General features: G+C 31.6%; 1 long non-coding RNA gene across 1 annotated transcript; it reads right to left on the bottom strand.

Annotated features, from left to right (window-relative positions):
- Positions 1–10,215: 10,215 nt before the first annotated feature.
- On the bottom strand, positions 10,216–10,433 carry LOC133805115 (uncharacterized). The gene is made up of 2 exons (XR_009878845.1): positions 10,401–10,433; positions 10,216–10,267 (listed from the first exon to the last, which is right to left on the bottom strand). It is a non-coding gene; the product is annotated as an uncharacterized LOC133805115 (long non-coding RNA).
- Between the last annotated feature and the right edge of the window lie 995 nt (positions 10,434–11,428).

Genomic DNA, 11,428 nt, shown 5'->3' with positions numbered 1-11,428 from the left:
TAGGGGGGCTATCTGTTATATCCATCTCCACAAGAACTCTAGCAAATTGAACTCTTGAGCGCTCCTGAGTGAATTTGTTAACCATGATCGGTTTACCAAGTGTACTCACAAGTGCACTAAGACATTTACTTCCCCAGTACTGAAGCCCTAAGTCATGTAATCGAATCCACAGTGGAACTGAATGAATTAGACAAACTGCACTAAGAACGGCAGTCCATGGTCGTATGATAACAGGTTTCCTATCAAATTGAAGTATACCATTTTCCAGAACATGATCTCGTATAGCATCATCATTAAATTTTACCATGGTCAGCCCCATTGTCATTCTTGCAATCTGAGCAATCCCTAAATGGCCCCAAACTCTTTTAATGAAACCTTCAAAAATAGCCATTGGAGGATTAGCACCAAGGACCATACAAATTACTACCAAACTCCAATTGGCAGATTGATATTTGACCTCTTCAACATCAACCCTAGCAATTTTCCTACCATCTCTAATCAAAGGTTCAGCAAACTCAAGTTTCTGGTCACAAAAGGAGAGCTTACTTGCCGTGAACTGCTGCCATTGATTGTGAGCTGAAGTTTGATAGTCCCCTTCATCCACCTTATCCGCCCAACTAGTAGAGTTCGACACTGGAGTGGCCATCCCAACACCCCTAATATCAGCTTCCTGGTTTCCCCTAACTTCTGTCACTCGTTCCTCTTCAGCAGCAAGATTCAAACCCTTAGATCTATCCTCGTCTGCATTGTTCGTTGCACCAGCCACAGAGCCTTCAACAACCATAGCTTCAGCAACGGAGCTAATCTGATCCTTCTCATCCTGAGTCAACAGATTGTCTTGCTCACCTACACGAGTCACGGGCTTCCAAGTCAATTTCTTCTTCTTCGCCATGGAAGAGAGCAAACCGAGTCACAGCCCCATTTTTTTTGTAATGTGAATTGTGTTTATTATTTTTTTATTTATTACCAACATTTTTTTCTTTTTTCTTTTCAAAACCTGGGTAAGGTAACCAGTTAATTAATTTATTTTTCAAAGTTATGTAAAAAAAAAAAATCCTACAGCTAGGTTAAATAACATTTATCCAGAGGGGTAATCAGTTACTTGTTTAATTTTTCACAGTTATGTAAAAATTAGTCTTAGAGGTTAAATAACATGTATCAGGAGGGGTAACCAGTTACAGTGAGATTAGTAACTTACTGCCATAAGAGGGGTAACCAATTACCATAAGAGGGGTGACGAGTCATAGAAATGAAAAGAAACATCACATTTGACAGAAAAAAAAATGGAAGAGTAAGTATGATTTAGTAATCTAGGTAACCAGTTACCATAAAGAACCCACAAATATACACACACATCAGAATGTGAAGGTAACCAATTACCTCCTGAAATATACACACAAAGAACGTGAAGGTAACCAGTTACCACAGATCTGAAGATAGGAAAAAAAAAAACAGATCTGACCACGAACCAACCTTCTCCCTCGCCTCCGACCACCACCAGAAACCCCCATCCCCTGTGCGCAAAACCCCGTCGCAAACCCAACCATCCCTATCATTTTGCGCAGCTCCGAGCACCACGAATCGCACTCAGCCCAGGCGCCACCCTTCTTCCTCGCCTTCGACCACCACCAGCACATCCCTCTCCTCAGCCTATCCCCGTCGTTTTGGATTTGGGGGCTCGCAAATGGAATCACGTAGAGATGCACAGATTAAGGTTGTGTTCGTCGATGGTGCGGCTGGGGTGTTCTTGGCTGGGTTTCACAGAGGTGCGCTCCTAAGGTGGTGAGGGTGGCTGGGTTTCACTGAGGTGCGGCTGGGATGTTCTTGGCAGGTGGTGAGGATGGGTGGCCGGAGATGATGGTGGAGATGGTGAGGCAGGCGAGTGGAGGACAGGGAGGTGGCGGCTAGGGCAAAATGAAAGAGAAGAAGTGGCTTGGCTGAAGGAGTTTTGGCTATGTTAATTACCATAGTACCCCTCATTTTTCTGATTTTTTTTGTTTAATTTTGATTTCCAATATGGGATTAGTTTTCCCATAAACTAAGTTTTTGTTAATTAAATTTTCCCATACAAATTAAGGAAAGATTAACTCCCATATTTTTGCACATTAATGGCTAAAAAGCCATATTTTTAAAAAATTCCCTATAATTAAATGAGAAATTTGACGGGCCTAAAGCCCATGATAATTTCGACCTAATGGCTGATATTACCTATTATTTTATTTATTTTTAATTAAAATAAGTGACCTAATTGAGCTTGTAAAAGGAATGTTAAGTGAGAGTTGAAAACAGATGAACAGATGATCAGAAGATCTAGTTTTGATGATTTAGGGTTTTAGACTCTCTCTACAGCAAAAGTCTTTTTCTAAGCCTCAATATTCTCTTTTCTTCTTCTCTTTGTATCTATCTCATGTGTTGAGAATTGTCCACTCTAGTCTAGGTGATTCTAAGGATACTTTGGAAGGCTGTGAAGAAATTTAAAGATTGGTTCAGTTTCTTGGTGATACCCTGCGACAGAAAGGATACAAGAGTTAGAGAAACTGGAGGAATGACTTATTCACTCCGCTGCATATAATGTAAGTGTTCTTATCATTATGTCTGTTTAAATTCAATTATAGAAACATGTTCTAGGTTTTCTTATATTAATTTTTTTTAATATATGATTTACATAAAAATAAATAAGATTCTGTATAAGTATTCCCAACTTTGGCAACCAACGCAAACTAGACCAGTTGACTCGGTTCATTATGATGAGAAATATGGCCTAATCACCCCATGGAGGTCACCAAGTGTCACCTCACTCATTTTGGACGTTGCCAGATCAGTCAATGGCGAGGTCATGGTTAAATGACGCTCGAGTTGCTTTTGCTCACAGACTTTCATATTCCGAGGTTACAGCCTCCTTCTCTGATTATGTGTGTGATAACTCTATGAAAATAGAGTTATTTATCCCTTTTTGTGCATTGAATTAGCTTTTTTCTCAAAAAAAATTTAGTTTATTTTAGTGACTTTTAATTAGTTTTAAATTAGTTTTTAATAAATATTTATTTTAATATTTTCATATTAGTTTTAATTAATTTTGAGATTATTTTTATTTAGTTTCCCATTAAGTTATTAATTTACCTCAAATATGTGTAATTTTGAAGATAGATAAATTGATCTCAAATGTTAATTTTTGGTGCAAGAATTTCACGAATGCTGCAAAAAAAATTGTAACAAAATACATAGCAAAATTACAATGACTAATTTGGGATGGTTTTAAGTGGTTCAAATGAGGGGAATGGGTCTTGCACTTGATAACAAAAGAAATTAGGCAAAAATATGGTAGTTTCCCTAATTTGTGGTGCCCTAGCTTTATACAAAAGAGAATCTAGCCATTTGAAGGGAAAGCTGACATTATAGAGAGAAAAACACACAGAAAATGAAGAAAAATAAGAGGAAAAAATGGAGAAGAAAACATAGCAACAAGGAGAATGACAAGAAGGAAGAAAGACCACTAGAGACACTATTTTTGGGCTTGATTTCTTCTACCCTTTTCTCATTTGCATTTGGATTTTGATTTTTGTATTGTGATTGAAACCATGGCTGAGTTTATTGTTGTTATTTTATTGGTTTTAATCATGAGCTAAACACTCTTTGAGTTAGAATTATTAAGGAACCCTTATATGTAATTTTTGGAGAAATTGTGGCAAGCATGTTTTAGCAATTTGATGTTTGGTTCAATCGAGAGTTATATTATTGAATGCTTGCTTTTTGTTTGGCCATATTGAGTGAGTAATTGAACTGGTATTAATTCTAGAAAGGTTATTATCAATTTACACAAACTTGATTGATGCAAGTTCTTAATCTTTAGAGTTTGATATGTGATAATATAGGAATATATAATCACCTTGTATGACTTAGAGGAATTAGGCTTAATTGGGTATTCTTGAAATTAGTTGGGCATAGGAATATGTTAATTAATTAGAGAATCGAACCATAAATACTTTGGAAAAATGATTATGAAATGTTAAATTCCTAGTTGACTAAACTCATAATTGCTATAGCATTTCTCTGCAGTATTGTTACCATAATTGCATTTTTAGGTCAATTAATAATTCTAGTTTGTTTCTTCTCTTAGTTTTTGTTTGTTAATTTATTTTCTTTTCATTAATTTAGTTTTATCTCCTTATTTTATTTTCATTGAAACCAAATTGTGAGTAATTAGTTTTGTAAATTTATTTTCAATTTTCAATCCATGCGGGGACAATACTTAACCTATCACTTTATTACTTGTTTGATGACTGTGTACACTTGCACACACTAATGAATTTCGCAACAAGTTTTTGGCAGGAACATTGCCAAATTAGGTAACTGTGGTGTCAAAAACATCCTCACTCTTTTAGAAATTATACCATATCGGGAATGGAGTTGTCATATCAAGCCCAACCACCATTTTCCACCTATAAATACTAGAGTCTGAAACCACAAATGTGTCAGAAAACATTTCTCCTTAGTGTGCAGTGGAATGTGATATATGTAGGAACTTGGAATTTAAATCTAGACGCATGTTTCCTATTATTTTTCCAAACACATAATTGAAACATAAAATAATATGACATACATATGAACATTAGATTCATAAATTAACACAAACGCGAAGATGTAGAAACTTACGAATACGCATCGGAACTGGAATAACTCCATCCTTCAATCTCTGTAACTCTTGATTCCTTTCTGTAGCAGAGTATTATCAAGTGATTGAACTAGATCAGCAACACAATCTTCCTCGCCAAGCATTTGATCTAGTGTGGGTTGGTTCTCAACACATGAGATAGAGATCTAGAAGAGAAGAAGAAGAGAGAGTGGCCAAGAAAGGTTAGACTGTCTAGGTTTTCACTTCCCCAATGAATCAACTGAGACTGACTTATGAAAACCCTAGATATCATATTCATTATATAGACAACTTAATGAGTTTTATTTAAATTTAAATTAATTAAAATAATAAACAAAAAAGATAAAAGCCTTGAGCTCCCACAAATGGACTTGGGCCAATACCTTTATTTTGAATTTAAATCCCAATTAGGCATAAATTCAAAACATTTATTTTTTTTAATCAATTAATTAAATCCTTATTCAAATTAACTAATTATAATTTGAAACTTGATTTAATTTTATTTATTTATATTGACATCAATTTATCAATATTAATAAATTTACCCAAAGATTCTCTTTTATTCTCTAAATCTCACATCTTTGTAAATTTTCCAAAGTTGACCTAGTCAACTTTAAAAATTCCTAATTGATAATTTAATCAATTAATTGAGACATTCTAGATGATTTACTCAAAAGTGATGCAGGGACCATGGATCTATGAAATCAAGCTCCAATAAGTTACAGTGAATTTATTTACGAATAATTTCACTATCTTTTTAATTCCTCGTGACTCCACTATAGACTCGGAATTCAACTCTTGAATTCATAGAACGTATTTTCCAAACCATAAATACGTTATCCATTGTTATAACCATTACAATTAGTCAATCCTCTATCGATGACTTACTAACGAGCTAGGTGAAAATTACCGTTTTACCTCTCATCAGTATTTTATCATTAACTCCCACTAAGTTCCTTGTAAATGATATTTCCGTGAACTTAATCACAAAAATGAGATCCCAATCATTTAACCTTTTGAACAAAGCAATTAAGGAAATCATCTTTTCAATTCTCAAACAGAAGTTATAGATTTCATATCTATGAATAATACTCCCACTCAATTACACTACTAAATCTCCAAGATGTAAGTAAGGGCTAGACCGTAGGGTAAGCTGATAACGAACAAGTCAAAAGATTTAAATAATATAATTAGCATAATATTATCATTCAGAATTAAGATCGATTTAACTTATGGTCAACATTGTGACATTGATTAGATTCGATAACAATGATACTTATTTATCAATCAATAATCAATATCGGTCCTAGTCCGATGTAACCAAATACATCCGATCATATCTACTTGGTCAATGCCTTGGACAAGACATCACACCCCTAATGTGTAAGTAGATCATATCGTAGATTTCCTAATCAGTGAAAATCCAATGCACTGATCTAATCTTAGGACTCGTTCTTTTGAATATATAATTACAATTATAATCCACTGTGACCTAGTCACTATAATTGTAACTATCCATATATTCGGAATTTTATGAATGTTTGTATTAATTGAATAAACATGTAATAAAATAAGCGAACAATGCTATTGAATAAACAAAATGATTTCTACTTCTTTTTATTGATAATAATAACATATTACATAAGAAATATGATTTTATTAAGGGCATAAAACCCAACAATATATGGCGTAGTTAATTACAAAATTTTTTATATATAAAACTATTATATATACGATCCTATGATTTATATATATTAATCTAAATAGAAGATTTACCTCTTGAAGTCTATCAAGTGTTCTTGTTATCTTCTAGTATAATAAATTATCATTCTATCCAAGCATATATGAAAGACTCACACCAAAGTTTTCCAAATTGTAATCTCAACACAACAGGGCATGTGTGTGCATGTAGAAATTCAGTAGGACAATTTAGGACTCCATTGATATTTTCAACACATGAGATCATTGGAGTTTGGGTAAAGAGAAGGGTTGGGGCAATTTTTTTTTTCTCTCTTAGAAAATCCCTCTTTCCGTCAAAAACAAAATACCATGTCATATGTGTTGTAGAGAGAAAGATAATAATAATATATATATATATGGAAGACTTCTCAATTGTTACTGCATATAAATGGGTATTAACAATTATGATGATGTGACAATATAGTGACTTGGTATGACAAGTTGCCAAGAGGTAAATATTTTTTTTCTACATTAATTTTGAATTTAGTTATTTTTTTGTCATAATTAATGTTGTTTCCAACCAATGAGAAACGCTAGCTATATTTAGAAATTGACATGCATTTGAAAAATGAAAAATTTACAATATTATATTTTCATAATAAATACACGTTTTTCATTAGTTGACCCTTCCAAAAATTTGAAAAAATTAAAATTTATTTTTAGAAATATTAACAACTATAGATATGGACCGTTGATCTTAATCTAATGATTAATATTAAAGTAACCATCCATGGGTAATAACCATTAAAAGTGCACCCATATATATATTTATATTAATCATCTATGATTTTATTAATTAAAATATTTTTAATTAAATAATTCAATTAAAATAGATCTTATCTATATATTTATATATTCAAAATATATTTAATTGAATTCAAATTGAATAAAAATCAATCTAACAACCTAGATAAAGTATCTAATTGATTCAAAATTAGTTTTCTGACTTTAAATTTCCAAAATTTAAATATTAAATTAATTTATCAAACTAATTTAAAATAAGATGACATAATTAATTCAAAACTAATTGTTTTATTTAATTAATTAATGATTAATAATTACAAAAAATTACAATTAATTAAATAATAAATATAGATTTTCATAATTTTATCATAATTATGTATTTTCCTAGAAACTAATTTTCTTGACAAATATACCCATACATGTTCTATTGTTATTCTTACCCTATACAATATTTATATAGCCGATTCAAGGACATATGAACCTATAATTCCTAGCTCTAATAAATTTATATTATTAATTAAACTCTTTAATATAATAATCTTATTTATAAATCTTAATATTATTCTACTAAAAATATGAGATTGCACTATTGTAATTATAAATTATATTTACTAGGTACTTTATTAAGTGTCCATTGATATAATCACTTCATGCAATTCAATCCTCCAATAATTGGTTCATAATTAGAGCTAAGTTAAATTACATTTTTACCCTACTAATTACCTCTTTATCCTAAAGTATCATTAATTCACTAGCGAATAATTAATTTATTAATTAGAGGCTTCAAACTGTTCAATTCCAAAATTAACACTTAAGGAATCATTATTCAATCTTCTTATGAAAAAGGCTTGGATTCCATATCTATAAATGATGTCCTCAGCCATCTACATCAATGAGTCTCCAAAAGAAAAGTTTTTAGCCTGATCACTCTGACAGACTCTAACGAGTGAATCAAAGGACCCAAATAACATAAGCAAGAGTTCTTGATACCTTCGAGATTTAGATTGATTTGCATATGATTATAACTCTTTATGGTATACATATCGGGTCTAATCTTGTACAATCTTATTATATAAAATACTTCCACTAAGATGTCTATCTACATCAGTGATCCAGATCTAGATCACATGTATTAATAATACCAATGGACTGTACTAACAGTGTTTGATTAAAGATTCCATAACTTTAATATAAATTGTCACTACAAGAAAAAATGCTTTTAATAACACCGAAAATGTGTTATCAAAACATACGATAACACTTTCTGATGTGTTAAGACCGACTATGTTATCGTAGGTCAGGGTACTTTACATAACACTTTATCAGTGTTATACAGATGTGTTATTGTGCTGTCAACGATAACACACCTTCTGTGTTATTTTAATATATAGATAAGTGTTTAATTATGTTATTTATAGTCGATTATATAACACATTTCAATACTTATAAATTTGTGTTATAATACACTTTAGTATAACACTTTTTTTGTGTTATACTACACTTTAGTATAACACTTTTTTTGTGTTATACTACACTTTAGTATAATACATTATTTGTGTTATATAATAAAGTATGCATAACAAAATTCTTTACTTATAAAAAATGTTATTGTAATAGATATTATAACACATTTTTTATATTATTTTAATATTTAGATAAGTTTAAATTCTCATTATATATTCATTTATATAACACTAATTTATTCTATTATATTTTTATTTTTTATTTATATAATTAAAATTAGCTTTCTAATATACACTAGCATCATCAAATAAACTTGATTTTCAAATAACAAAAAATAAAAACATTCAACATTATATTAACAATCCACAAATTAGTTTAAAATATTCAACATTGTCATCAACAACAAAATGTTCTTTAAGTATTCAAGTATTCTTAAATATTCAACATATTGAAAAGTTACTATAACAAGAAACTTGGAGAGTATTTTCTACTATAACATCCTCCAACTCTCACTCTTGCTTTGGCTCGTTCTCTCCATTTCCCATTCCAACTGTTTCATATAGCTTCACAGTTTCTGCATAGGAAATAAGCAGCCACAAAAGTCTTTTTTAAAAAATACTTCAAGAAACTATGCTACAAAAAAAAAAAAAAAAAGTTATGCAAAATAATACAACTTCACATATATTCCTGGTGAAAAACCCACCAATTATTCTGATGGTTGAACTCCAAAACTCTAGTAGTGATTCAACAGCCCTAGATAGAGTATCTTGTAATTTACAATCTGAAGTGAAGTTTTCAGGCAAGCCATCTGGCAGAGCAGATTCTACAGTGTCCAAAATAACTTTGCACGATTGAGCAGCTTCTGCAAGAAGTACAGGAAGAAAGATTGGGAGTTTGTGTGGATCATAAAAGTTTGCTATTTTAATAATCTTAAACTTTTTAGATATCTAAGAAATGAAAATCAACAAGTAATAATCCAATCATCTTTTCTATCATTTTACTAAATACAATAAAAATATCAGGAAAAGAAAAAATACTTTGACTAGTACTAGACAGCAGCAACAATAATGTGAAACAGAATTCCAAAGCTATGAACTAAGAATGAAATTATAGTTAGGTAAAGGAAATACCTTCATATCGTCCAAGGCCTTGCTATATTTGATGACTGTCATAAACACAGTTTTAGAAAGACCACAGTACATTCCATGATGTTAGTAGCTAATGTAATTCCTCTAGACTGTTGTAAGAGTGAACTTTAGAATTGAGTGCTCTATATGTCAAAAACTCTTAAAAGATTACACTATGTATATAAATAGATTCAACAAGGGGAAAGAAGGAGTAATTTAGCAGCATTGGACTGAGCTTAAATTTATATATAGGATATGTAGAATGTGGTTTCACAAATTCTCAATCTCATGCTTCTTTGGCCTAACCACATCATATATCTGAAACAATTGTTGCTTTAGGCCTTTTCCAAAATATGAAAGGCAATATTTGAACAACTATTATTTGAACAACTATTAGTAACCAATTAGTAAGTCGCACAAATACCTCTGGTATCAAGCATATATCGATTTGTCCACTAGCCAGGGATGCATGCATAGCAATAAATCCACTGCTACGACCCATCAACTTTACAATTCCTATACCATGGTATGCACTATGTGCCTGTAATAAGGATTGAGAAGTTAACAAAGACTGTTTTTCCCACTGAATTCTTTAACAATGATATTATAATGCATGAAACTTAAGCAATCAAAATGAAATCGAACAAATCACAAAATATAATGAAAATTTGTACCTCGATGTAAGCTGAATTAATGGCTCGTTGTGCATATGAGTTAATGCAGAATTAAAAGAAGTCAAAGAATTAGAAGAGAGGAGGAAGACACTTGATGCTCTGGCAAAAACAACAATTAGTTACTCCTATTGCCACTGCTAACAAACTTATGTGTGAGATATGAATATGAGAGAAGGCATAGCTCCATACCTAGGGAATCTGTAGAGTGCCAGAGGTGTTGTTGCCGGAAGTCTTAACTTTAAAGTGAATAACAAGATTACTGTAGTAGATTGTTGCTGCAGAGTTTTATATGTTTTTTTCTTTCTGATTCTTTGATCCCTGAAAGTTTAAGATCCTCAACTCAGTTGATTAGTAAGAATGACCATAACCAATTAACCAACCAAATCAGAATGCATATGAGACAAAAAAGCACAGAAGAAAATCTTACTATCAATGAATATCAGCTTTACCATTCTTCGTAATAGAATAGGAAACAGACCTATCATGTTTTGACCCAATAAAGCTCCATGACTTAATCGATTTTTAATGAACACATCTTCTCACCAATTTCCAAATAAACAATAATCCTATTAATTCAAGCAAAAACTTGCAGTCAAAGCCTACAAGTAAACACAGAAAAAAATACCTTACCTTCAACACATAGTGAGCAATTTCCTTCACTGTCTTATAGTCACCTTTAGACATATAACTTGCAGTCAAAGCCTACAAGTAAACAACTCATAAATCAACAGAGACAAATCATGTGCAGACGCTGACTATGCAGAGAGAAATTTCAACAGATTTAAAACTAAAGTATCCCTCTATTATTGACCAGTATGAGCAAAAAAAAAACAATAATAATAAGCAGAACTTTGCCAAAACTAGTGGTCCAAAACTTGGGCAACTTTAGTAGGATCAAAACATTATAGCAAGCAATATAAGTCAAAGAAAGAGATAATACCTGTGCAGATGCACCTAGGGCATCAACCAGAAGCGAAACAGCCAACCATACTTGTATGCATATCTGATGAGCAACCATTGCAACCGGG

The sequence above is a fragment of the Humulus lupulus genome, chromosome X, assembly GCF_963169125.1.
Source record: "Humulus lupulus chromosome X, drHumLupu1.1, whole genome shotgun sequence".
NCBI lineage: Eukaryota > Viridiplantae > Streptophyta > Magnoliopsida > Rosales > Cannabaceae > Humulus > Humulus lupulus.
Note: the sequence above shows the minus strand (reverse complement) of the source record. Positions and strands in the feature narration are given on the sequence as shown.